We start from the raw sequence: 24,211 nt of genomic DNA, 5'->3' as shown, positions 1-24,211 counted from the left end.
TCAAAGATTAAAAATACTTTTTTTGTAATTTTTAGCGCGAAAGTAGGCTTGATACAGAGCCGGAGCTAAAATGTTCACTCGAAGCGACTGACACGCAGCATACATAATACTATAATTTTATTTATTAATGTACGTCGCGCGGGAGGTCGTCGCTTCGAGTGAAAATTTTAGCTACAGTACTGTATTAGTCTACTTTCGCGCGTGTAAATTACAAAAAAATATATTTATAATCTTTAATTAAAATATAACCATTAAACTAATAATCGATATTTTTTGTAAATAATTAGCCTGTACTTTAAACTCACTTTTACGCTTTGAAAGAATTAAAAAAAAATTATAAACAACGCAGTTATCGTATGTTTACTTTGCCGTTTCATAACTTTTTTGCAAATGGTTGCAAAAAAGTTTTAAAGCATTAATTTTCAAGATATTTGAAATACGCATTTTAGCTATTTTTTAAAATTAGAATATAATAAAAACGTTAATTTGTTTATCACTATTTTTTAACATTTAAAGATTATGCAAAAAAATAAAAAATTTATATTTTGTCGACAAAATGTTAAATAGGCATCTCATCTTTATAAGATTTCAAAGTTTGATCAGTGTATCATAATTATTTTGGTTATTATTGCGACCGTAAATTATTAATTAACAATTGGATTGTTGCTAAAATATTCGTTCAATTTTCACTAGCTTCTGGAACTATAATCTAAACCAAGAAGGATTTTAAGTTACCAAATTATTTAATTATTGGTAGATAATTACTTATCTAAAACTTTATTTGAAAATTAAAGATTTTGTTGGGAAAACCCGCATTTTCCAAGGAAAATTTTCGTCGGAGCAGATCGGAAAAAACATATATCTATGCAGAATTTAATTGCGGTGAATTTTTATTGGAGTGTTTTTGTTGTAAAGTTAAAATCTTCGGAGTTATAGAGCAATAATTGAAAAAAACACGATTTTCGGGCGCCATTTTGTTTATAAAAAATTAGCACACTATCTGCGGACTTTGCATACCTATATTATTAATATATATAATCATAAGCTTCGATTCCAGAAATAAAATTGCTGGTAAATAACTTTTCCCAAAAATGGCCTATTCTCCGATAAATAATCAGCCCAGACTATAAATATTGGTTCAAGTATAACAAAACAAAACTAACCTAAAACCACAAATTTTAAAAAGATATCGCTCTGGTTTTTTGTGCGTTATTGACAAAAATTAAGTATAATATAAAGCATTCCATACACGTAAAATTAATAAAATACAATAAAAATATGCCGGATAGTCAAGATCGTGAATTTATGAAATTAAAAGAGTTTATCAAGGAAGAGAACAAAAGATTATCTGAATATTTCATATCATGTCTTAAGGAGGAAGTTGTTTTCTTAAAAAAAGACATTGATGAATTGAAAGTTGAGAAAGAAAAACAAACTATTAGAGTTAAAAGACTGGAAATTGAAAATGCAGAACTAAAAGATCAAATTGAACGAATTGAAAATAAACTAACAAAAATAATATTGTTATTTTCGGCTTAAATATACAAAAGTCTACACTTCTTGAGGATATCATCCAAGAGTTGAATCAGAGACTGGATATAAATTTAGTAAATTCAGATATCAGTGGTTTCAATGTCTTTGGTAAAAATCCAACAAATAAATCAGTATTGGTAGAATTCGCAACATATTCAGCAAAAACTAGTGTTCTAAAAAAGTGCAAGCTTCTAAAAGGTACAACGGTGTTCATCGCCGATCTATCCCTATCTCAACAAGCAGTAAGAAAGAAATTATTAAAATACCAATCTGAACTAACTCAGGTCGTCAGGTAAAACGGTGAAGTTGAGAGGAAATAGGCTTATAGTAGTTATAGTTGATGGGCAACCTTTAACACTGGAAAAACTGTCTATTACTACTACTAACAAGACTGCTGAAGAAACCGACACATTATTGGATGAAACCAGAAGAACAAATCGTTACCCCACTAGAGCAACATCTTCAAAAAATTAACTTTTTTTTACTGTATATTGTACTTATAGTTTTTTTGTTTTCTAGAATAGTTTTAATTTAATAATCAGTAATACTGGTACGCTATATTAATTATTGTAACATGAATTCGTTTCTGGAATACATTAATTACACTCCTATTGATACAAAAGTAGTTGACTCCATAAACGAATATAATTTGTGTTCCAATAAGAACTACTCTTTTCGTATTCTGCACCAAAATATTAGGTCCATTATTAAAAATTTTGATGAGTTTAATATTTACACACAACAAATAGAAAATTATATTGATTGTTGTGTATTAACTGAGACCAGACAAGTGGCATGCATAGATATTTTTAAATTGAAAATCCATTATAACTAGGGTAATTTCAATCAAAATGACGGTGTGATAGTATTCATAAAAAATAACCTTGACTACGAGGTGGAAATAGTAGAGGTTAACATTTTTAAATTCTTAAAATTTAAAATTAAACTCAATAACATAATGATACTTATTACAGCAATATACCGTTCGCCTGCGACCTCAGAAAGTGCGTTTATTGTAGCCTTAGAAAATTATTTAAATATAATAAAAGCAGAACCAATCACATATAACATCATTGTTGGCGATATTAATATTGACATACTTGAAGACGATGAAATTGCTAATACTTATGTAGGATTTCTTTAAAGACAATCGTAATAAAAGTCCGTTTGATTTTTAACAGTTTTAATTAATAAAATAGATAACTAAATTATTGATACTATTAAATTGACGAAATGTAAAAGTGTTTGTGTAATTGCGACTAAAATTTTACGAGTTCTTGTTCTTACAAAAAGAAATGTATTTAGACTATAAGTAATTGCGTCTAAAAGCGTAATTTTACGTCTTATCCCCAAGAACACGACTGTCGCCGTTCTCATCATAAAATCGACTGCCACTCTAACCAAAACAGTCTCCTGTCTTCCCCTCTTCCTGCTTAAAATCCGAAACTATTAAAATTCTACTGCAATAAATTTCGATCCCTATTAGTAATAAAATTTGGTTCACAGTAGCGAATGTTATTCTTACTTATAAAGTTAAAAGTAGTCCGCTACCGTCGTAATCCCCAATCCGTTCCACCCATCTGGGCCAACGTAGGTCCATATGTGTGAGACTCTGATTTCGTTTTCGTAATAATATTAAGAAAAATTATATACAGGGGAATTTAAAATATAAGGTAAAATATTTACAATTCTACACTTATTTAAATTTACTGTCCGAATATAATTTTCATTCATTAATAAACAAAATAACGAAACCAAATAAATCAGGAGGTAGCTGTATAGATCATATGTTTGTTAAATCCACTAAAGAGTCTATTGAAGATATTTGTTCTCCTTTCATTATTACATCTGTACAATAGGAGAACTAAATATTAACATGAACATTATTTGTAAAAAACATATTATTAAATTTAAAAATAGTTACATTAATTAAAGCAAATTAAGAGAAATACTAAGAAATTATGATTGGAGCGAAATTTTCCTTTTAAGTGACGTACAAGATATTGCAACTAAAATTGTAACAACTCTTCAAAAGAAAATAAAAGAATCTACTTATGTAAAAAAATAAAACGGAATGAAGTTAAACGGAAAGAATGGATAACGTCTGGCATAATAAAATCAATAGACACAAAAAATAAATTATAAAAAAATGATCCAAAATCCACATAATGAAATTCTTAAACAAGAATACAAAGATTACAAAAATTTTTTGACAAATTTAATAAAAAATACTAAGGCAGAATATTTTAAAAACGTAATTACTAATAAACCCGATAGTAGAAATACGTGGAAGGTTATTCGTGAACTGACCCAAACTGAGGTAAATTCTGTAGGCGTTAAACAGTTAGTAGAGGGTGACCGGATTATGAACTCTGATTTGGATATCGCTAATACCTTTAATAATTACTTTTTAAACTATTGGTGAAAAACTGGCTAACAATATAAAAAAAACCGCCATCCAATAATCCGAATAGAATCTCAGTCGCTCAAAGTGATTTTTTGATCCAATAACTGAAGGTGAAGTTATAGCGATTGCGATTATTCAATCCCTTAAGTTGAATAAAGCTCCCGGACCTGATTTGTTAAAGGCAGAAATATTAAAAGAAGTTTCAGGAGCAACTTTATCCCCTTTAACATATTTATTAAATAAAATTATAGAAAATGAAAAATGTCCAACAGAATTTAAAGACGCAATTATCAAACCTGTATATAAATCAGGAAATATCTTGAAATATCAGAAAAAATCACTAGCCTTGCAAAAATTATGGAAAAAGTGATTTAAACTGGGATGCTAAAATTTTTAGACCTACATAAAATCATATCTAATAATCAATTTGGCTTTGTTGAAGGTAGAGGTACAGATGATGCAATTGCTTCACTAATGGGTTGCATTTATGATTCAGTTGATAGAGGTAAACCCACATTATGTGTATTTTTAGACTTGACTAAAGATTTCGACACAGTAAGCCATAAGCAACTCTTGGAAACTTTGGCTGATGTAGGTTTCAGAGGCTACGTATTAAGATTTTTTGAAAGTTACCTAGACAATAGGGTACAAAGGGTAAAAATTAATGAAAGTGTGAGTGAGGGAAACGTGGTGAAGTACGGTGTTCCGCAAGGAACTATTCTTGGTCCATTGTTGTTTATAATTTATGTTAATAATTTATTGTTAATGCAATTAAAAGGTAAAATTATTAGTTATGCAGATGACAGCTGTACTGTATACTGCAGATAATTGGGAGAATCTAAAATTATTGGCTGAAGAAGATTTAAAAAATTGTTTTGATTGGTTTGCACCCAAACAACTAACTGTTAACTTCACAAAAACTTTCTTTTTGCCTTTTGGATCTTACAAAACAAGTCTGCCTAACTACGAAACACTAATAATATCCAATGAAGGACATAAGGATCAACATATTCTGTCTGCTCATTCTGTAAAGTATTTGGGAATTACAATTGATAGTCATTTAAAATGGAACCTAAATATTGCAAATGTGACAAAAAACCTTTGAAGTTTACTCTATAAATTTAAATACTTAGCAATATTTTAGAACAGCGCCTTTTAAAAACTATGTACTTTGCCTTAGTAGAATCTAGATTATGCTATGGGATTCTTGGGTGGAGCGGGGCGTATGGCAGTCATTTGGAACAACTAAATGTCGTCCAAAGAAAAATTTTAAACTCAATTTATCGCAAACCCAAGCTTTACTGCACTGAATTATTATACAAGGAAACCAATATTTTTGATATTAGGTAGCTTGATTTTAAAGCGGTTACTGTATATCAATATAAAAATAGAGAAACACTACAGTTTCCCTTGCATGAATACTCCAACAGAAACAGAAATAAAGCGATACCCCCGAAAAGTGAAAAAACAATTGGACAGCGTTGTTTCACTTACCTAGGACCTAGGTCCTTTAACGTTTTACCCATAAATTTCAGAATGTTAAGAATATAAAACAATTTAAAAATAAATTAAAGAAATATATTATAGATACGCCTCTTTCAGTAATACATGATTTAATTGAAGTTAGAAAATAAAACAAGTGTTTGAATATTGGACTCATAGTTGTTGTATCTAATTGTTTTTTTAAACTCTTTTATTTAGTTCAATAGTTTGCATCAAATCTTCAGACGTTAATTTTCATAGGCATATCATAATATTCTATATAAGAGAAAATATGTACATAATTCACACGAACTTAGTCATTATTCTTCAATAATATGAAAGTATACATTTGATCTGTGTATAGTAGTAGACGTGATGAGAAGATCTATGCCTAACAGTGGTTGCCATAAGCTGAGGGCATCTTTGACATGATGGCATTTTTTGTGTGTCCTCGTATTTAACAATATATAAGGCTTAGGTTAAACAACACGAACGTTACGTTTTATCAGATTGGATCTCTATGTTTAGCAGTGTATTAGCAGAGACCTGTGTAGTGAATATTCTGTGGAGTTCTGTATCGATCAGGTTTTGAGTTGAGGAAATACAAATTTCGTAAAAACTGTTAAACAGAGAAAATAGTTTTTATACACTAATTAACACAGTATTTAACTTTAAATTTTCTGTAATGCCTATGAAAATTTCTTCTTCTTAGGTATATGCATAATTAAGATATTATGTATTTCTACATTTTTACTTTCTACTTTGCTATAAACTGTTATGAGAAATTTGATTAACAATAATTATTACTCTTTGCAAATCAATCAGACTCTTCGCAAATCTAACAGAACCTATTAATAAAAATACAGTAACCTTTCTACTGAAATCTGCACATACCTACTTCAAGAATTATTCATCATACATATTATTTATGATCGCTCCGAAAGGGATCAATTAATGAAAACGTGAAGAGATTGTCTCGGTGGAGCAGTGCTAACGCTTGTGCCCGCAAACGAGTGGTATACGGGTTCAATCCCTGCGAAGGAATGATTTTTTCTTTAATTTAAAAATTTAATTAATTAAAAAAAATTGCGAGACTGCGCGGTTAATAAAAATTACAAAAAGGATTGACATTAAAAGTATAAGGTAGTGTGACGTCATAACGTCATATATGACGTCATAACGTCATATATGGTTTCGGTCTTGACTAATGGCAATGACAGGTCATTGACCGTGCCGTGCCAATTGGGTCCCCTTATTCCTTCTGCTTGCACTTGTAATCCTTTGGTTGATCTAGCAGTGGTTTTAAGTATTCTATTGCACATTTTATATTTTGCCGTTAACCCATCATCAGATTTGAGGAAATTCTTCCAAACATAAGAATTACAAGAAAAGGCACTATATTACACTGGACGTGACATTTTTATGCTTAATTATAGTATCAATGTAACAATAAACTTCACACGAAAATACGAAACAGTCAATAACTTGAGCTACCAAGAATATTTCACGCAGATGAATCCGTTTAGTCTACTTTTAAACTACTTGATCATGATCAATGACACACCGACACTCGTCCGTTTACACTTACACCTCTCCTCACCCCGCCAATTCCGAGCACCAGAGTCCAGAGAGGCTATTAGTCACAGACGTCCATAGATAAATAATATAGTATTACCGGACGTATATAGTATTACAGACGTCACAGTCACCGAGAGATCACGCTGGCGAGAGGTCAAATGTATGCTTTTTTTCAGTCCCGCGGATCCCGCGCCTGTAATCCCGCATCATGCGGGATTGGAAAATGACGCGGCATCCCGCAATACCGAGATTGGAAGCCCTACTATAAGCCATTCATGCGGCACTGAATCCAAGGCCTTCTTGTAATCAATGAAGGCAGTAAAAAGATTCCTCTTTTTGGAATATGCCTGGTTAGAAATGACTGAGTCGATGATGAGTTGTTCTTTGCAACCCATGGAACCCTTAGCGCATCCTTTCTGTTGAGTAGATACGCCGGGCTACACAGGATGTGACCAATTTATACAAAGTTGGAAGACAAGTAATTGGGCGGTATTTGGCTGGATCTTTGATGTTATTTTGATCCTTCGGAATTAAATAAGTGGTTCCCTGAGTTAGGAATGATGGTATATCCTGCGGATTAGACATAACATGATTAATTACTGTTGATAAGCATTCATGAACACTCCAAAACTTCTTGACCCAAAAGTTTTGAACTCCGTCTGGTCCAGGAGATTTCCAGTTATGAAGCTCTTTGATGGTATTTGAGACTTCTTCAGTAGTGAAGGGTTCGTAAAGGGTAGTAATGTAGTGTTGGCAGTTCTGTGTCGTATCTTCTATCCATCCAGCATTGTTGTTAAGAGCAGCTGGCGTGGAAAGTTGATTTCCCCAAAACTCATGAATTTCTTCTTGGCTTGGGTAAGTCTTATCGACACGTTCTACAGTGGAATTGAGTTTTCGATAGAACGCCTTTTCAGAACTTTCAAAAAGAGGTGGCTCCTGGCTTCTGAGCCACCTCAGATAATTAAGGGATGGTTACCCCCCGACCATAAGGGTTGATGAAGTAAATATTACTCACAGTGAATACATTTATTTGTACGTTGGAGTATTAACGGTAACTAGCTGGTGGTATAATATTTAATCGATGCGATGTTACCCGCTGGGATCTCAACTACCAATTGACTAATCTTTTCTCCGTGAAAGTATATCTAAAAGTGGATTTCCGTGTTTTTTGTTTTTATATAAACAAAAGTGAGAGTGATACTAAAACTGCTGAATAGACTAGATTATAAATAACATATACTAATTATTATTTCAAACTGACCTTGTATCAAAACCGCATGCATTGATGTGGTAATGTAGGTCAATCGTATTTATTAAAAACAAACGTATTTGTTTTTACCAAGGGCATTTAATTATTAAAGAATTTGTCTTAATAAGATGATTACTGAGATGCAGTGTATCCCAATACATATTCCTTTCCTTCCGAAAATTTTCTGACTACGGAAAAGGAAGAAAATTTTCTAATAATACCACCAATTGCTTACTTACTGCGTTCTAATAAATACAATATGTACATTTTTTTCTATAAATAATAGTTAAGTACAAAAATTAAAAATGTTCGTTATCAACATTGTTCCCGTTCCACTTGTCACTCACTGTGTTCTCGGATTGTAAGCATATAATCTATTCTTACGTATTTCCCTGATTTTATTGTTTTCCAATCTGATCTTACAATTAACATTATTTACCTCTGTTATTGTGAAGGGGCCTACATAAACACTATCAAACTTACCATTCTCTTCCCTTTTTACCAGGACTAGGTCTCCTATTTCGAAGTGTTGTGGTGTTGCTTTGAGCTTGTTATTTTCTTGTCGCTCTTTTTTGTGTTTTAGTAAGAAGGTTCTAGCTCTCTCGTGTGCTCTTTGTAGTTTGTAGCGTAGCTCATTGTAGTAAGCATCTATATTGTAACATGGTTGAATCTCCTGTGTAAGGTCTTCCTGCCATATAACAGATCAAACGGTGTGTAACCATGATACGCGTTAGGGGTTGTATTGTAGCAGTATGTGAACATCCTGCAACACACATCCCAATTTTCTCTGTCTTCGTCTATGAATGCTCTTACGTACTCGTTTAATGTTCTGTGCAGTTTTTCGCAACTTCCAATGGACTGTGGATGGTATGCAGTTGAGAAGTTGTGCTCTATTTTAAGTAGCTTTGTTAGTTCCTGCATTACTTCATTTTTATATTCTGTGCCTTGCTCTGTTCTTATTTGCTTCATGAGTCCGTATGTTGGTATAAAATGATCAAAAATTCCTCGGGCTATTGTCTCTGCTTCTTTATTGCACACGGGTATACTGACCGCGTATTTCGTAAGCTCACATAACATTGTTATACAGTATCTATTACCTTCGTTACTTTTAGTGAATGGACCTATCGTATCTATGTATACTATGTCCCATGGTTTGGAAGAAGTGTCCGATATCACGAATTCTTCGACATGTGTTCTTTTCGGTTTGTTAATTTGACATTTATGACATTGTTTAACATATTTTCTTACGTCTTTTTCCAAATTTTTCCATCTAAATCTTGCTTTTAGCTTCTTTATTAGTCTATTATTTCCTACGTGTCCTCCAAACATCGGGTGGTTATGGTATTCTTCTATTAATCTGTGTTTTTCTTTGTCATCTTCTATTGTTTCTGGTACTTCACATATGTATATTTCTACATTCTTCAATATTTCGTTTCCTTGTTTAATAAATTCCTCAATTGTGCACACTTTAAAAATAATATCGTTTACGTATATTTTTACTTTACGTACTGCATTCTCTACCGCCAGCTTATAAGCTGTGCCAACATTTGGTTTAAATCAAAATGATTGCATCCCGTGGCTATGCTCTTGCTGCACTTTATTTTGTTTTTGACCCTAATGCTCAGTGTTGGTGAGATTAGTTCTGCTCCAAAAGACAAAATTGGTAGTCTATCCGCCTCTAAATTATTTAGTACCTTTCTTACTGTCTGTTTGGGGGCTTCTGGCTGTAGTGTAAGTTCACTTTCTGCCTTCGTTTGCCTTGCTTCTTCCTTCTTTTCTCTTGCTTTAGCTCGTGTTATAGCTAATATATGGGTATTGTGTATGTATAGGTTCTTTAGTTGATGTAATGTTATTCTTGAAAGGCTGTCTGCGTAGTTATTTTTCCCTGTTATGTATTCTATTTTGAAATCGTATTCCTCTAAATCTAATCTGATTCTTGTAAGTTTCGAAGTTGGTTCTTTCATTGCATATAAATGTGATAGTGGTTTATGATCCGTTTTTACTAAAAATGTTGGTGCTCCATATAAATAACATTTGAAATGATTAATTCCCCAATGAATCGCTAGTAATTCCTTAACGATTATAGGTTTATTACATTCTCCTTTATTGAAACTTCTTGATGCGTATGCTATTGGTAGGTCTATTCCGTTATAATCTTGACTTAAAATTGCTGAACAACTCTCGTTGGATGCGTCTGTTGTTAGGATGAATTGTTTATTGAAATCTGGATATTTTAGGATCGGTGGCTTCATCAGAGATGATTTAAGCTTATTGAATGCTTTTTCACATTCTTCTGACCAAAAAAATTCTACTCCTTTTCTTGATAATCTGTTGAGTGGTCTGCATATTTCAGCAAAATTTTGAATAAAACGTCTGTAATAGTTACAAAATGCTACGAATCTTTTTGTTTCTTCCGCTGTCTTAGGTGTCGGGTATTGTTCGATCGTTGCATATTTCGCTTTGTCTGGTGATACTCCTTCCTGAGAAAGATCATGTCTTAAATATGTTACTTCTCTTCTAAAAAATTGACATTTTCCTGGGTTAAGTTTCAAATTGAATTTTCGACATGTCTCGAATGTCTTTTTCAGGTTGTCTAGGTGATGTTTTTCGGATATTCCTATTACACTACTATATCATCCATGTAAAGAAATGCTTTGTCTGGTGTTAATCCTGAAAATGCTATTGACATCATCCTTGAAAAGCTATTTGGGCTTACATTTAATCCAAAAGGTAATCTGGTAAATTGAAATGCTCCATTTTCTGTGCTAAACGATGTGTATTTTCTCGATGATTTTTCTAATGGTATCTGGTGAAAACCTGACATTAAGTCTATAACTGAAAACCATTTTGCTCTTCCTAGTTGATCTAGTATCGAGCCTATCCTTGGTAAAGGAAATTTGTCAGTGACTATTTTCTTGTTCAGTTGTCTAAAATCTATGCATAATCTACATGCTTTATTTCCATCTATCGCTTTTTTCGGTACCAGCACTACTGGGCTGTTGTATTCTGATGTGGACGGTTCTATTATTCCTTGGTCTCTCAGTTTTTGTACTTGTCGGTTTAATTCCTCTGTTTGTGCATGAGGTGTCCTATAGTTTTTAATATATACCGGAGTTTGGTCTTTAACTCTCATTTTCTGCTCGTTGAAGTTGTTACATGTTAGCATGTCATGCCTTAGGGCGAATATATCTGAATAATCTTCATATAAAGATACTAACTTATCGCGTATGTATTCTGGAATGTCTAACTTCAATTATTCCCGTAATTCCTTTTTCCTATCCTTGCTGTCGTTGATCAGTCTATATATGTTGAATAATTTAATGTCTAATGTTTTGATTGCGTTTGTCTCTACTTTTACTGTTTCGTAGGTTGTGTTTAAAATTTTGATGTACGGATTATTACTTGAAATAATTGCTCTCGCTATGAATATTCCTGGTTGTATTTCCTGTTGTTCCACTATCCTGTCATTCTTCAGCGTTTGAAAAATTTTTACGACTCTATAAATTTCACATCTGGGCGGTATTATTATCGTGTCATTGTCTATATTATCCAAAATGTTCGTACTAATGTAACAATCATTGTCCTCTTTAATGTGCATTTTAAGGTTAGCGTAGTCTAGTATGCATTGAAAGTTTGAAATAAAGTCTCTCCCAATGATTCCGTCGCTTGGAATAGGAAAGCTAGGTTCAACTAATTGAAAGATATGCTCAAATCGAGATCCTTTTACTTCTAGCGTTGTTTCAACTTCTCCCATTGTTTGTAATTCTCCTTTAGTTACTCCTTTTATTTTCGCCTTTGTGTTTGGTTTCACGTGTTCCTTCATAAAATCTTGTGAACATTTCAGTATTGAAATATCAGCTCCTGTGTCTATGATAAAGGTATTTGTGTTTTCTAAGATTCCTGTTTTCATTCGTACAAAATTCGTTAGGTTTAAGTCGAAGTTGTAAATATTATATTCCACTTCTGACTGTGTACTTTCCTTGTTTCATTCATTCAAAACCCCAACTGCTGGTTTTCTGGTTCCTCTTGGCTGTCTTCTAACTCAAGTAATCTTACGTTTCTGTTACTTCTTCCTCTCTGGTTCCCTCTGTACGTTTGGTTGTTAAATTGTCTATATCCTCTGTTCGAATAATTTCGTTGGTTTTCTGTTGCTTCTCCTTCATTCCGTTGTCCGAAGTTATTTCTTCTTCCTCTATCGTATTTGTTATGGTATCCTCTTCTGTATTGCTGCTGTCCTCTCCTATTTTCATAATTAGTCCTATAATTGAATACGCTTCCCTGTGTGTTCTCCTCTGTCGTATCAATCGATAGAAATTTGGATACTACTTCCTGCGGTGTTGTGAAATTACCTGCCTCCAGTATTAACTTAGCTCTATCCGTGTTAACATTTCGTTTCATTGTTGCTACAACTGTTTCCGTTGTGTATTTTTTCGCTAGCTCCAATGGCATTCCTTCCGCTATGTATGCTACCTTCAACTGTTCCGCTAATTCCTCTACTTCGGATGCGTACACTGCTGCATCTTTGCTTCCTTGCCTTTTCTTTGCTAACTTGTCTATTATCGTTTTCGGATTGTCGCCTCTTAATTCTTTCTTCGGTGCCGCTGCTATAAGTGGGATCGTATCCTCTGTGATTATCAGGTTTCTAGCCTTATTAGTCAATCTTGTTTTTATTAATGTTATCGCTGTTTCTTCATGTCCTTCTGCTATTTTTCCAAGTAACTCTAATGCGTCTAGAAATGGTTGTAGTTTACCTGCGCTTCCATCAAACTCATTGGGCAATACCTTGCTTGCAATATTCAAAAATTCGTTAATTGTCAGAACCATGTTTAAAATTTTTATATCTTGTTTTATGTCGCTTTTTCCCTCTTCTATTTCCTCGTCAATTTTTTCCTCTATCTCCTCGTCACTTTTTTCCTCTTCTACTTCTTCGTCGCTTTGTTCTTCCTCTATTTCCTTGTCGATTGGTTGGTGTATTGAACTTGAAACTACTGTTCTTAAGTTTACAGCTTGAAATGAGCGTATAACCTTGTCTCTGATTCTTCCAAAATATTTGTTGCACGCTTCTCTTTGTTTGTCCGATAGCGCTTCCCAATTTTTCTTCGTTAAGTGTGTGAATTTGTTATACAATTTAATTAACTGTGTCGTTACTTCTTCTTGTATATCCTTAGATTTAGGTACTTTCTTCTTCAAGACCCTTCTACTTTGTCTTACTACTTCTTGCGTAATCTCCTCAACTATTTTGACGAAGTCTTCCCAAGTAACTTTGTTGCTACTCATTTATTCATAATTTTCCTTATTCCTGTACCCGTAACGAACGCATAAATTTGACAGTCTTACGAGGTATAGTAAATATATATGTATATAAAACATTATGTCAAAAATATTAAAAATATAGTAAATTGCAATAAAAAAATCATTATATCAATCAATATAAATCACCATAAAAATCAGTAGATAAATCAAATTAATGGATAAAAAGTCGGTACGATAAAAATATATGCTAGTAAATATATAAAAATCATATAAAGATGTATCATTACGTCCTATAAATAACCATAATATTTGTAAAAAAAAATTCCTTATAATACCAATAAGGTAATTAAAATAGAATAGGTAGATAAAAATAGGTAAAACTTAAATTATGTGTATCTTAAATTACGAATCAGGAGTAATATCGTGGAAATACCATAAGAATAGCTAATATGGACTTACCACTTTTACACGTCAATGTTCGCTGTTGATCTTGCCAGTCCTCGATGAATGTCCCTCTTGAGGTTCCTCCGGTGTGCTTTCCATAGTGACCATGCCAGTTTCAGGATCAGAACTGCCGTGATAATATAGAGCAGTACCTTCAGCTTAGTGTCCAGTTTGACGTCCTTGTTTTTAACGATGAAATTACTGTTCACCACTCCATTCTCCCGGACCTCATCCTTGGACGACTTTCCTCCCATCCTGGCAGGATCGCCATATGGTGGCTCCTGGCTTCTGAGCCACCTCAGATAATTAAGGGGTGGTTACCCCCCGACCATAAGGGTTGATGAAGTAAATAATACTCACAGTGAATACATTTATTTGTACGTTGGAGTATTAACGGTAAGTAGCTGGTGGTATAATATTTAATCGATGCGATGTTACCCGCTGGGATCTCAACTACCAATTGACTAATCTTTTCTCCGTGAAAGTATATCTAAAAGTGGATTGCCGTGTTTTTTGTTTTTATATAAACAAAAGTGAGAGTGATACTAAAACTGCTGAATAGACTAGATTATAAATAACATATACTAATTATTATTTCAAACTGACCTTGTATCAAAACCGCATGCATTGATGTGGTAATGTAGGTCAATCGTATTTATTAAAAACAAACGTATTTGTTTTTACCAAGGGCATTTAATTATTAAAGAATTTGTCTTAATAAGATGATTACTGAGATGCAGTGTATCCCAATACACATTGTCGCTCTTGCGGTTACTAACTTTGTACCTCCTTAGTCGTCCTGAATAAACGGAGAGCTTTTGTTTTAATGTATCCAGACACTGATGGGCTGTGTTGTTTTCTGGATAATATCTTGAGTGTCTTGCGGTAGTCAGCATTATTTCTTTAGCTCTCGTGATGACTTTTCTACTTGTTACACCTCGTATGTATTCTGTGACTATACCAATATCCTTACGTAGTAATTCGATCTTTCCGAGCAGTCTTTTTTCTTCCCAGGGTGCAATTCTGTTACCAGTTCTTTCGTTATTAGTACCCCGTCGTGTTCTGATTTTAACACCCATTACATTAGCAATTGCTGTTGCTGCACAGTAGATTAGCATATGCAAATATTCTAACGTGTGAGCTTCTACGACATAGTTGGGTAAGACTTCAGTGTTCACAATTTGTAACAGCGCACCTAGTTTCTTACAAGAGTTTATTCGTGGTAGAGGTGGTCTGCTAAGTGAGTTTGTTCCATTAAACTCTTGTACGGCACGAGCCATTTCGTTTACTAGACTATCGCGCAACTCGTTGTTTTCCTGCTGTGTATTATCAGGTTGAGTTTCTGGCATGGGAATCCCAGGAATCTGCTCATCGAGGATTTCATTAGGGACTTGATCTAAAACTTGTTCTTGGTTATTAATCTCCCGTTCGACTTCGCTTTTGATCGAATTGCGTCTAGTCTCTGAGATAAAGTTGTTCCTTATGATTACCCGGTATTGATCTGATACTCTTTTCTCCGATACTTGAATATCTGGGTATGACCTGCAAAATTCGGCATGCAGCTGTTGTCGGTAGCCTATTGTTTCTTGACCGAGGTTTATCACCTTGTAATAGAAGCGCAAAATTTTTTCATTAATGGACACAGTCCATTTTATGCGCTGCCTCGGTCGTCCCGCTTGAGTCTTGAGTGAGCGCCGGCTGATGATCCAGCGCAGCACCTTCGGCGGGTGGAGCTCTTGTTGTTGTTTGGCTCGCTTGTAGTTGTGGTTGGGCTGTAGCTGATTGTATGACAGGGGCCCGCCTCCTCAACACCCTGCCACCGACGTCCCGTATGCTGTCACGTGCCCTGGCGATCCCCAGGCAGCGATGCTAAACTCTCCATTCTCATGGGTGTGCATTTTATACCTACTGCCAGGTGTCAGTTTTTGTTCCACGGCAAGTATCCCTGCTACTCTCTGGGTATTGGCGCTACGAATACCCAGAAAGCATCCCCCATTCGCAGGGGGCCGCGCCTGATAGAAGAACTAACAAAAAACTCCCACAGGTTATTATTATTATTATTAATTAATTAAAACTGGTATAATTTGACTTAAACTTTCAAATGCTGTCAGCAGAATTGCTATTTTATTTTTTAATCAAAAGTTACTCTCGTTCAAAAATTGCAATTTTTCGATTTTTTGAACGTTCCACCGCGTTTATCTCGAAAACTATGCATCCTATGAAAAAACTTGTAAGAACATTTTTTGCTTAAAATTACCCAAGAAATACAAAAAAATGTTTTATTTTGCGAAAAATCGATGTTATGTAATTCCTCAAGTTCTTTGTTTATAACAATCTTATCGACATCCGAATCAACTGTTACCCAAAAAATTCGTGTTCTACGGGTCAAAATACATAAAAAAAACTTGGGTAAGTCCATCTAAATAAAGGAGCCGTAGCACCCCCTCCTGGACACAGCACTAATTTGTTTATAAGCCAAAAAACTGTTTATAACTTTAAAACATTGATGAGGCTGCTTAAATAATCCGATTTCAATTCTGTAAAGTGCATTAGATAGGTGGAGTGCTTCTTTATATGTAAAAAAATTTACAAATCTTTGTATGTTCTAGCTTTTGTTGTGCAAGATTTTAAAAAAATTTAATTTTTTTAAAAAAGTTTAGATTGCAAAATTATTATGCAAAATCTAGTAAGTCAATTTTAATGAAATTTGGTGGACGGTTTTAGCACATTACAAAAATTTTCTAAGCTAATTAGGAAGGTTCCAAGTGTAACCTAAGTGATGGAAAAACATTGAGTAAGGACAGGCTTGTTTTGCTCCCTCATTTTATATTTATTGCTATTTTGCAGCAAGGGTGTTAAATTAAGACATTTTTAACCAATCGTATCTGATAGAAAATTTAATTATCTTTGTTTTATTCCTATACGACTTTGTTCCAAAATGAATCGTTTTTAAAGTTATAAGCAAAGAAAGTAGAAAAAAAAACGAAATTTTTTGATATTTTTAAATATTTTATTTTTTTATTAATGTTCCGGGCATATTTAAGAAGGAGCTAAGTCAATTATTATTACTGAAGGTGTCACCTAACTTTATCAGCAAAAATCCGAATGCCACCTCTCACATCCACCTAAAAACAGATCCTTCCTGGTCTACAAATAAATATACAAAAAGTAAAGGATAAACAAGGAACCAGAATAAAAAAATCAGAAAGAAAATTACAGAAGTAAGAACAAGAAAATACAGAGAATACAGAGTAAGAAGTGAGGAAATACGAGCGAGATGTGGTATAGAAGAAATAAACATGTGGACCAAAAGAAAAAAAATAGAAAGGAATCAATACATAGAAAGAATGAGAGAAATAGAATAGTACGAATTTTTATACCCCTTACAGCTGATTACGCCCCTCCCCTTCCCCCCACCAGCCCTACCATAACGCGCCTACACCCCGTAAATTTAGATTTAGTCTGAAATGCCAGTTTTGGTTCGGGAGGACTTTAGACTTAATGTCCCTTAACTCTCCTTTACAAATTATCCTGATTCTTTTCGAGAGCCTTCCCATTATCCACCACCTATGGACCCGCCGTGTCCCGGACTGGCAACCGGTAGCCGTGAGGTATCTACTGGCCTCCGGTGGGAATGCGTGTAACGTACCTCACGGCATCACGGACCACCCACCCTCCCTTCTTTACATTTGAATTATTTACAGTATTCGTTTAATCACATTTTCTTTGGATTATTTTTGGTTTGTTGGCTTACCACTAGACTGACTAGAGATTCATACAATAGCTTTTTTTCTGGTTTTCCGTGTTGCAAAGTCGTCAATAATGTTTTTGTAGTCTAATTTTAAAGTAATGTCGTTTTGGGTGCACAGCAACAATAAGCCATTAAGCTTTTCATCAACCATCGACGATCTAATTTCTGACTTCACTCTTTTCAAAGCTGAAAAGCTACGTTCAGCTGTGCAGTTCGTCACAGGTAAGGTTAGAAATATCCTGAGAGCAACCTCCAAATTGGGGAAAGTGTTCTCTAATCTGTTTGATTTTATGTAGTCGTACATTTCTTTGATCTTAGAAAGGTTCTCCAAAACCATGTATTGTTTGAAATGGTTAAATTCCTGGGCAAAGTCTTCCCCATCAATATCATTCTTGTATACTTCTCCTAACAGTTTAGCTTCACAAGCCACCTCATTGGAATTTTTCTCTTCTAGATTTTGTAAGATCTTAAATCTTGTGTCGAGATTTTTATAGGCCTCCCTTCTTTTGTTGAGCTGCGAAGCTATGTTGTCAACAATGGCAATAAACACCCCAGTGCGAAATCTTTCTCGAGAAGATGTTTCTTCCATGCCTCTGTCCTTTTCATCGGGCAATAACTTTCTTTTTCTTACTTTGTCGTATACAGCTTCTTCTTTTTCTGCAAGTTTCAATGCTTTGGACTCGAAATCATCAAATAAATCTCTCTTTTCACTCAAAAACGAAGATAGTGTTTCAAGTTCCTTTGTGGCACCAAATAGGTCTAAATCTTGATTTTGAAGAGTCTTACTTGTTTTATCAACTCTCTCGAGAATTTCGTCCCAGATCACAGTTAATAACGTGGTTTGGAAATGTCCAAGTGTTTTTAGAAACCCAGCGGCTGTGCATTGTGTTGCTGGTGTTTGAGTATTGTCTTCATTTAGCTCTTCAAGAGCATCTTTTAATTCATGTCGACTTATTTTTAAAGCTCGAAGGGCGTCTGCCCTAGCAGACCATCTTGTGTCACTCAGGGGTTTTACCATTAGCTTTCTCTGATCTTTCTTTGATTTTCCTTCGTTAATCTTTTCAATATGACTTTTTAGGATGTTCCACCTGTAAATGGATGCCGAGAAAAAAGCATACAGCCCTTGTACGAATGTAAAAAATATTGTGGCTTCTGGACACGCCTTCTCGGCAGCAAAACACCCAGCAAGGTTTAGTGAGTGGGCTGCACATGGTACATAGTCAGCAAGATCATTTTTGCTTGTAATCCTTGCCTGAAGACCTGAGTATATGCCCGACATGTTTGATGCATTGTCGTAACTTTGTCCACGACAGTTATCGATATCCAGCTCAAGTTTCTCAAGTAAACTGAGGGTTGCTTCTTCCAAACTTCCAGATTTGTGGCATACACTTGGTAAGAGTTGTATCAGGCGTTCGTTGGCGCAAGCATTGGGCAATGAAACATACCGAAGTACTACAGCCAATTGGTCTGTGTGCGACACGTCAGGTGTGGAGTCTATGATTAAAGAGAAATAGCGAGCTTGCCTGATTTCATTCAAGATTTGTTTCAGTACTTCTTTGCTCATAATCTCAATAAATTCATTGCAAATGTCAGACGAAAGGTATGATACACTACCTTTGCCTTTGTTACCATGTGTTGCTATGTGTTGGGCGAGAAACGGATCAAATTCACTTATCAGCTCAAGACAGCCTAGAAAAAGTCCGTTTGATGTAGATCCAAACGTTTGGTTATCACCTCTAAATGGGAGACCTCTACTCGACAAAAATTTTACAACAGACACAACTCTCGTCAATATTTCTCGCCAATATTTCACTTCTTCCTGGTATTGACTTTGAATTTGTTTGGTGACATTAGATGTGGTCTTTTTCCTCAAAATAAATTTGAGGAATTCATTTTTGATATTCCATGATGCCGGGTCTTCAAGCTCAAAATCGTATTGGTCTTCAACTGGGTCTTTGGGCTTCACACTTTCTACTACGAGGTTTGTGTCTGAGTTTGAGTTACTGTCGTGCTCGTGCACAATTGCAATAGTTGTATCTAATTCGGCCGACGTTGGAGAATGAATAGGGTCTTTCTCTTTAGTCTCAAAATTATATTGGTCTTCAACTGAGTCCGTAGGCTTGATTTTCGGGCGTTCTACTTCCAGGTTTTTTTCTGAGTTAGGTATGCTGTGTGCGATTGCAGTTGTTGAATCTACTGCGGCCGACGTTGATGGATGAATGAGAATTCTTAGGGGGTCATTTTTTACTGGATTACACGAAGACGGATTTTGTAGGTTTATCTGTGGTTTTGGCGCAACCTTGAAAAATCCGGATATTTTGGGGATCTTTTTCAAAACATTTTGCTCTTTTTGGTGTTTTTCAGCCGCTCGTTTACGAAACTCGGAACCACTTGGCTTTGAAGAACTCATTACGATTCCTTTGAGAAGCTCAATAACACACGACTTTATTAAAAAACCGCCCTATCAATAAAATTAATACATTATTATAATGTTGTATATGAGCATAACCTTTGGAATGAGTTTTATTGCTTGTATTTTACTTTATATAATTAGATCACAATTTGCTGTGTTACTTCTATTCAATTTACTTACGCGCAAATAAATTGTCCCTTCTTCTTGATCACAGAATTTGTTTCACAGTATATTGTTCAAAATACTAAGAGGGTCACAACATGGATAAAAGAACTTCTTTTATCTGTGGTCACACTATACTATACCGATATTAAACCACACCACTACCACAGTCTTCAGTCTTCACTTCAGCACCTACAGATATCACATTGACTAGGACAAAAGAATATACTTTCAATTCATAATGATACACGTTGTCACAAATCATCCAAAAAAGGAAACAACAACAACTACAGATTTTCAAGTTGTGACAGGCGTAATCAATCCACGGTAGGAAGTGGGGAGGGTGGTCGGGGTGCGGGCGGAGAGAGAGGCCGAGCGTGGTTGACTAGCAACCAGTGGCGGTGGAAGGGGGCGCGAGGCGGGCTGTGTGGCTGGCACACGGCCACAAGTGGCACGTTAAGTACAGCGCGGAGCGCCGGGCGGGCTGTGATTTGGGTCAGATGTCGGCTTTCGGCAGTGGCGCAATAAATGAGGCATGCTGATACAACCACGGCAATTTTTTTTTTGCGCCCCCCAAAACCTAGCGCCGTAGGCACGTGCCTACCGTGCCTATTCGGTAAAACGGACCTGTTTGTAGGGGATCTAGACTTGAAGATGTTGCACATTACGTTTTGTATACTTTGGATGACAATATATAGTTTAAAGCACCCGAAAAGCCATGGGGGGCCACGACCCCCCCTACCCATATGTATGGGCGCCTATGAATCGAGTCTTCATTTAGTTGCACGTAAACATATGAAAATAATTGATTATTAATGGTGTGAAACAAAATCACAAAACAAATAAAACACAAGACTAAGTTACAATTTTCTTTAATTTTCTCTTATTTCTTATATTTTCTTTAAGTGTTAAGTTTAATTTCTTAATCCTAAAATACATGCCCGACCGAAAAAACAGGTGTTTGGTTTTGTAATCACATTTAATATTTTCAGACAAATCAATAAGTCTTTGCAAATAATTTTTCCCTGACTTTAACCGAAGTCCAGACCCATTAAAATCATTAAATATAGTATCCAGTTGATGCATTTTTATTATTAAAAAGATGCATATTAAAAAAATACCACCAATTCTTCTGGGGGTTTCTTTAGGCCCCTTCGGAGACTTGGCCAATCCACGTGTAAGTGGAAGATTTACTTACCCTATTTTTACCTGTAGCGATTTAAACGAAAAAACTGCCATTTCTGACCCTTATTTGTTAATAACTAAATTTCTCGTCCGAACTGTAAGGGGCATTTTTGTATTTATAATGTATTAGGTATATAGTGCCCAAAAAACCCATTTGCAACCTGGCTGCTCAAGTGTCCCGACAAAAGTCTTATTTCTCTCGACTAAAATGGTAGTAAGTATATACATGTGGCAGTATCTAAATAGGTATCTTTTTTATTGCCCAATGCCCAGCCGGGGTTGAGCCACTGTAAGATGATATTTATTTTTTATCTAATAACGTCCAGTCGAAACTATTGATAACTGCTACGTATCTATGTCAGAATTTTGTTTTTCGATAGGGCAAAATTTGATGAATAAATAATAATTATTACTTTGGTCTTCAATATAAAATACGTATTATACCACAGCAATTTTGAAATTTGAACTATTTAGCATAGGAAAAATATGGAGTAGGTATATACCGACATATAATATAGCGTAAATTGTAATTAAGAACATTGGATATAATTTATATAGTATATCAAATCATCAATATTATACATAATTATATAGTTATCCATATTTAAATTTCAATCATTTCTGTAAAATTCAATAATTTGTCTACCGAATGAAATTTCAAAACTAATTTGTACATTATTTATTTATTAACGGCATCCATTTACAAAAGTTTTAAGACAGGTGTACTTTATACAGGGTGTAACAAAAATACAGGTCATAAATTAAACCACATATTCTGGGACCAAAAATAGTTCGAACGAACCTAACTTACCTTAGTACAAATATGCACATACAAAAAGTTACAGCCCTTTGAAGTTACAAAATGAAAATCGGTTTTTTCGAATATATCAAAAACTCTTAGAGATTTTTTATTGAAAATAGACATGTGGCATTCTCATGGCAGGAGTATCTTAAAGAAAAATTATAGTAAAATTTGTGCACCCCATAAAAATTTTAAGGGGGTTTTGTTCCCTTAAACTCCCCCAAACTTTTGTGTACGTTCCAATTAAATCATTATTGTGATACCATTAGTTAAATTCAATATTTCTAAAACTTTTTTGGCTCTTGGTATTTTTTCGATAGGGCAGTTTTTATCGAGTTGCAGCCACTTTTTTAATATGTTTACATAAAGATTTTATGGGGGTGTTGTGCCTTTAAACCCCCTAAATGGTTGTGTCCGTTCCAATTAAACTATTACTGCGATACCATTAGTTAAACACAGTGTTTTTAAAACTTTTTTGCTTCTTTGTATTTTTCGACAAGCCACCTTTTATCGAGATTTGGCTTCTTTTTTAATATGGTTCAAAATATACCTAAAAATGTAAATTATAAATAAATTTTCCTATTATTACTAAGTCTCCATAATCGTACTTAACCATATACAAATATGTGGTGGATTTGACAAATATCTCGATAAAAACTGACTTTTCGAAAAAGTACTAAGAGGCAAAAAAGTTTTTAAAACAGTGTGTTTAACTAATGGTACTACAATAATAATTAAATTGGAACTTACACAAAAGTTTGGGGGGGATTACAGGAACAAAACCCACATAAAGTCTTTTTGGGGTGTCTAAATTTCACTATAATTTTTTCTTAAGATACTAATGCCATAAAAATGCCACATGTCTATTTTCAATAAAAAATCTTTAATAGTTTTCGATATATTCGAAAAAATCGATTTTCATTTTGTAACTTCAAAGAGCTGTAACTTTTTGTATGTGCAAATTTGTACTAAGGTAAGTTAGGTTCAATCGAACTATTTTTGGTCCCAGAATATGTGATTAAATTTACGACCTGTATTTTCGTTACACCCTGTATAACAATAAGTTTTAAACTATCAACATCTCAGAATAACAAACTACAACAAACTTATTTTAAGATACCCTTCAGTTGTTTTTAAATAAACTAATCTTGGAGACAATACATTAAGGGGTAAATAATAATTCTTTCACACTAACAAGCCTACTAATCAACTTAAATCTCACAAAAATCTCCTCAAAAGGTAAAAAATCGATAAAACTCCCATATAAACATATGTACTCCAACAGCGGCTACTCTCATTGTGACGTCGACAGAACGCGATCAGCTGATAGTCGCATGCGCAATATCGTACCTGGCGTCTTTGTACCATGGGTGCGGGGCACCCGGCCAACAAGTTCAAAAGGGCGGCTCAAGCCTCCCTAAAAATAGGGAAAACCAAAAATTTTTATAAGGAAATTATAAAAATATAAATATATTATGATTATAGTTTTAGTACTAACAGAATGGTTAGATTTAAGAGAAGAAATTGTAATTTAAAGAATAGCAAATTGGAAACTTTTTGAAATTAATTGAGACAATTGCAACCGTTAATGATACAATACCCGACCACATTATCAGTATTAAAATGACTCCATCAAATATGCCTTATTATTTAGGTGTTCACATTCAAAACGAACTAATTTTCCTCTTATGACAAAAAATAAGAAATGAAATTAAATCCCTTAAAAAAGCAAATATTTTATTTTAGATTTAACAATATTTATTTACAATAGATTTATTATTTACATAAGTTTTGTTATTTGTCAAAATTTAGCTAAGTATTTGTAATTTTCAAAAATTATTGATTTGGATTCACACATCTTGTTTTGGTTTACTGATTGCTTGACGTCAATAAGTAGTTGTTATGAAAACTGCATTTTTACAAGTCAAAAAGGTCAATTCTGATGCAAATAA

General features: G+C 34.2%; 1 protein-coding gene across 1 annotated transcript in view; it reads left to right on the top strand.

Annotated features, from left to right (window-relative positions):
- LOC126889468 (putative leucine-rich repeat-containing protein DDB_G0290503) overlaps positions 1-24,211 on the top strand; it is a 136,345-nt gene that overhangs the window by 47,401 nt on the left and 64,733 nt on the right. The window lies entirely within an intron of this gene.

Source organism: Diabrotica virgifera, chromosome 8 (genome assembly GCF_917563875.1).
Source record: "Diabrotica virgifera virgifera chromosome 8, PGI_DIABVI_V3a".
Classification (NCBI taxonomy): Eukaryota; Metazoa; Arthropoda; class Insecta; order Coleoptera; family Chrysomelidae; genus Diabrotica; species Diabrotica virgifera.
The sequence above is the reverse complement of the archived record's forward strand: the minus strand, read 5'-3'. Positions and strand labels throughout refer to the sequence as shown.